This window comes from Lithobates pipiens, unplaced genomic scaffold (assembly GCF_037356315.1).
Source record: "Lithobates pipiens isolate NorthernLeopardFrog02 unplaced genomic scaffold, aLitPip1_a1.2 Scaffold_3, whole genome shotgun sequence".
Classification (NCBI taxonomy): Eukaryota; Metazoa; Chordata; class Amphibia; order Anura; family Ranidae; genus Lithobates; species Lithobates pipiens.
In genome coordinates this window covers 83,225,208-83,230,949 of record NW_027507790.1, presented here as the reverse complement: position 1 = coordinate 83,230,949, position 5,742 = coordinate 83,225,208, and positions in this window count along the sequence as shown.

Below are 5,742 nucleotides of genomic sequence, written 5' to 3'. Positions count from 1 at the left end.
TGGTTTGTGGTTTGATATTGATTGTTTTTTCACAATTTTCACTGCAATAATAGGAGCAGTGCTACACTTCTTCTTTTTATTTAATTTTTTATTTTTTGCCAATGGTTATCTTATAGGCAGCCCCATACTTCTGTCAGTCTAGTAGGAGCCAAAAGCTTAATTTAAGCAGAAACGCACTGCCTTATTTCAGACAAGTTTAGTTCAAAAATGTCTAAGGCCCCTTTTCACACTGACGTCCCGTTCAGGCCCGCCTGTCAGTTTTTCAGGCGGACCTGAACGGGTGCTCCATAGAGCTCTATGGAGCGTCGGATGTCAGCGGTGACATGTCCGCTGACATCCGACCCGCTCCGATCCGAAAAGTGTAACGGAGGAAAAAGCTATTTTTACATCCATCATCGGATCGGGTGACGACGGGCACTGCGGTCCGTCGTCATCCGATCTCCCATAGGGGAGAGCGGCACTGTGACAGGTCTGTCCCTGCGCAGTGTGCAGAGACGGAGCTGTCATCTCCCTGCTCAGCGGGGATCAACGGAGTGATCCCCGCTGAGCAAACGGATATCCACGGGGCGGAAAGGACCCTTAAGCTAGTTTGTGACATATGTGCTTAGTAAGAAAACATATGTACTTTTTAAGTGTTGAGCAATACTTTGTATGTTTGTTTCTACCTCCAGCCTTCTCACTGGACAATGAGTCAAATTCATCTCTAATATAGGGAGCTGACCTATGAAGCAGTAAAGCTGAAGCTGGGACATTGGTCATTCATTGTAATTCTAGCCCAGGAAGCAGCAAAATGATCTAGCTAACAATGGAAATCTCTTAGCATGCTTTTGCGCAGCAAACCCTGGTATAGTCCATTTGTTTTGTTTTTTTACATATACTTCTGTTCGTGGATGATGCATTTTTCTAGAAAAACAGCAAAATGCAGGATGGAAAAACACAGTAGATTTGAATCGTGTCCTTAATAATAAAACTACAGAACTCTCCATGCATTTTAGGTGTATGTTTTTAAGAAACCTGCCTTGGGAGCTGACATTGCAAACTTCTTTCTGAAGGTATAAACTTTTTTGTGAATAAATAGCAAAAATACTGCGCTTGTGTGATAGTGGAACCAAAAGCAGCAACAATAATGTGAGAGATAAACACAGTAAACAAATTGAAAATATAAAAAGTTGCGCTAAGTGAAAAATAGGAATATGAACAAAGTCCAACATATGGTTAAAAAGGGACAGCGGTCCGACAAGTTGATTGATGAGTCCGACTGTTCAAAATGGGTAAAAAGCGCGGTTACTAGGGTAGCACTTTTTAAACTTTTGATGCAGCTTTTATGTTTTGATGCACTGTTTTGTACATTGCCTACAATAAACTCCTTTTTAAAAAGTTTATTTATTTCTTTTTTTACACTATTGGAAGGCCTTTATTTTTCCTTTTTGGGATTTGGAAGCCCACATTGTGGTCAGACTCTGGATCTATTTGACTGCACAGTAATGTGTGTTTGGCAAGGATCCTTCAGTATTTTCCTACAGGGGAGCACGGTGGCTAGGTGATTGGCACTTCCGCCTAGCAGCAATAGGGTCGTTTGTTTGAATCCCAACCACAAAACTACCTTCCTGGAGTTTGCATGTTCTCCCTGTGCCTGTGTGGGTTACTCCGGTTTCTTCCCACGCGCCAAAGACCTGCTGGTAGGTTATTTGGCTCCTGTCTAAATTGGCCCTAGTATGTGTACAGTGCCTTGAAAAAGTATTCATACCCCTTTGAAATTTTCCATATTTTGTCACATTACAACCAATAATGTAAATGTTTTTTATTGGGATTTTATGTGATCGACCAACACAAAGTGGCACATAATTGTGAAGTGGAAGAAAAATGATAAATGCTTTTCAAAATGTTTTTGAACATGAATGAGTCAATACTTTGTAGAACCACCTTTCGCTGTAATTACAACTGCAAGTCTTTTTGGGGATTTCTCTAACAGCTTTGTACATCTAGAGCGAAATTTTTTTCTTTGCAAAGTAGCTCAACCTCTTATTGGATGGAGAGCTTCTGTGAACAGCAATTTTCAAGTCTTGCCACAGATTTTCAATTGGATTTAAGTCTGGACTTCGACTGGGCCATTCTAACACATATAAATATGCTTTGATCTAAACCAGGGGTCTCAAACTGACAGCCCCCCAGCTGCAGAACTACAAGTCCCATCATGCCTCTGCCTGTGGGAGTCATGCTTGTAACTATCAGCCTTGTAATGCATCATGGGACTTCTAGTTCTGCAACAGCTGAAGGGCTGCCAGTTTGAGACCCCTGATCTAAATCATTCCATTGTATCTCTGGTTGAATGTTTAGGTACATTGTACTGCTGGAAGGTGAACCTCTACCCCAGTCTCATGTCTTTTGCAGACTCTAACAGGTTTTATTCTAAGATTGCCCTGTATTTGGCTTCGTACATCTTCCCATCAACTCTGACCAGCTTCCCTGTCAATGCTGAAGAAAAGCATCCCCACAACATGATGCTGCCACCATCATGTTTCACGGTGAGGATGGTGTGTTCAGGGTGATGTGCAGTGTTAGTTTTCTGCCACACGTAGCATTTTGCTTTTAGGCCAAAAAGTTCAAGTTTGGTTTCATCTGACCAGAGCACCTTCTTTCACATGTTTGCTGTGTCCCCCACATGGCAAACTACAAACTGGACTCCTTTATGGCTTTCTTCTTGCCACTCTTTCATAAGTGCATGACTAATAGTTGTCCTGTGGACAGATTCTCTCACCTGAGCTGTGTATCTCTGCAGCTCCTCCAGAGTTACAATGGGCCTCTTGAGTGCTTCTCTGATTAATGCTCTCCTTGCCTGGCCTGTCAGTTTAGGTGGACAGCCATGTTTTGGTACGTTTGCAGTTGTCATACGATTTCCATTTTTGGATGATGGATCAAACAGTGCTCCGTGAGATGTTAGAGGGATTCCGCCCAAAAAAAAAATATTAAAAGCCAGCAGCTATAAATACTACAGCTGCTGACTTTTAATAAATGGACACTCACCTGTCCTGGGTTCCAGTGATGCCGGCAGCCGAGGCCGATCGACCGCTCGGGCCTCGGCTGCTGCCGCCGCCGCCGCCATTCGAGGTGAGGGAATCGGGAAGTAAAGCGAATCGGCTTCACTTCCCGGTTCCCTACTGCGCATGCGCGAGCCGCGTCGCGCAATAGGAGATCTCCGCGCTGTCACTGGGACCCGTGTGTGTCCCAGCAGACAGCGCGGCAGGGCAGGAAATGGCGTAGACTCCCGTGGGAGTCTATGCCCGGAAGTGGGTGAAAATACCTGTCTTTGACAGGTATCTCCACCCCCCTCCCCCCTGAAAGGTGTCAATTGTGACACCGGAGGGGGGGGGGGGTTCAGCGGAGGTTCCACTTTAGGGTGGAATCCCACTTTAAAAGCTTGGGAAATGTTGTTTTTACTTTTTATTTTTATTTTTTTATTTATTTATTTTTATAACCTAACCCTGCTTTCAATTCTAATAGTGCATTTCAGAGCACAAACCAAGCCATGAAGTCCAATGAATTGTCTGTAGACCTCCGAGACAGGATTGTATTCAGGCACAGATCTGGGGAAGGGTTCAAAAAAATTTCTGCAGCATTAAAGGTCTCAATGAGCACATCTGTAAATGGAAGAAGTTTGGAACCACCAGGACTGTTCCTAGAACTGGCCGTCTGGCCAAACTGAGCGATCGGGGGAGAAGGGCCTTAGTCAGGGAGGTGACCAAGAACCCGATGGTCACTCTGACATAGTTTGAGAGAGGAGAACCTTCCAGAAGAACAACCATCTCTGCAGCACTTCACTAATCAGGCCTGTATGGTAGAGTGGCCAGACGGAAGCCACTCCTCAGTAAAAGGCACATGACAGCCCACCTGGAGTTTTCCCAAAGGCACCTGAAGAACTCTCAGACCATGAGAAAAAAAATTCTCTGGTCTGGTGAAACAAAGATTGAACTCGTGGCCTGAATGGCAGGCATCGTGTCTGGAGGAAATCAGGCACTGCTCATCACTTGGCTATTACCATCCCTACAGTGAAGTATGGTGGTGATCGCATCATGCTGTGGTGATGTTTTTCAGTGGCAGGAACTGGGAGACTAGTCGGGATTGAGGGAAAGATGAATGTAGCAATGTACAGCGACATCCTTGATGAAAACCTGCTCCTGCAAAGAAGAATGGGAGAAACTGCCCAAAAATAGGTGTGCCAAGCTTGTAGCATCATACTCAAAAAGACTTGAGGCTGTAATTGGTGCCAAAGGTGCTTCAACAAAGTAATGAGCAAAGGTTGTGAATACTCAGTGTGTGCATGTGATTTTTTTTTTTTTTTTTTTTTTTTTTTTTAAATATGCTAAGTTTTCAAACAAACTTCTTTCAAGTTGTCATTATGGAGTAATCTTTGTAGAATTTTGAAGAAAATCATGAATTGAATCCATTTTGAATAAGGCTATAACATAACAAAATGTGGAAAAAGCGAAGTGCTGTGAATACTTTCCAGATGCACTATAAATTCACTGTATTTTTTACCTTTGAGTCTGTTATGCCACATCTTCTTGTAATCATGACTGTACTCTACCAATGTTACTCCGACGACACTGCCCAGAAACATGTCCACACAGGAAATTACATTCCCATGCATACTGGAATGTTTTCCTTTGGGACAAGGAGAGGAGATGAAATTTATGTGCCGTGCCACCAAGGCTGGCTGGCCCAAGACATTGTGCTGCCTGGGTCCAAGAATGAAATGCTGCCCCCACCCCCCCAGAAAAAAATCACGTCCACCCAAAGGCCCCCCACATCCATTATTTTATATCACGTTAATTAAAACTAAAATTACATTTATCAGGAAGTCAGATTTACATGCAACAGTACCTTGTCTGTATGCAAAATTATACGACATATCATTATGTTTAATTCCAAGGTGCATTATAGGAGTGGGCTAGGGTAGTAGAGTGCTTTTTGAGCATGACAGGTTATGCAACATTTGGCCATTCAGCAGATCAGCAGCCACTGCTAGAAAAAATGATGGACACCCTTTGTGTTCTGTCACACAGAACTAACTTATTCTCTCTCTCTTCTCTCTTCTCTCCTCTCTCTCTCTCTCTCTCTCTTCTCCCCCCTCTCTCTCTCTTCTCCCCCCTTTCTCTCTCTTCTCCCCCCCTCTCTCTCTCTCTTCTCCCCTCCCACAGTCTTCAGTGCCTAGCCTCATGCATGTACCAGAGCTGAAGAAGGCGAGACAGGCACGAGGTCGGCCGCACCCCCTTGTCCAGTTCCACCCAATAGGTATACAAGCCTTGTAAGCTGCCCCTGAACATTGGCTGCTGGCGGAGCCGGTGGGGAAGGGATCTTTCATTGCTCTGTCTCCTGTGGGTACCCAGCACCTGGGAGCACACAAACCTGAGCTCTTTGTATGCTTGGGTGTTAGACTGTGTGCAAGCACCCTCTCGCCCAGCAACTATCAGTATGTGGGTTGAGAGCTACAGGCCAGCGGAGGAGCCCGGAGTACAGTCAGCCTGCCCCCCGGCCCAGTATGCCCCTGGATGACACACAAAACTGCTAGAAAAATAATCTTGGTCGTCAATTTGCCGCTCCTCTCTTAGTGCCAACCATGGGTACCCAGTGGGACCCACGGTAGGGTCAGTCCTGAGTGCCACCACTATCTGCTCACCCACATAGCCTGGGGAGACATGAATGAAAGCCAGTTGCTGATGACACAGTTACCAATGTTTAAAT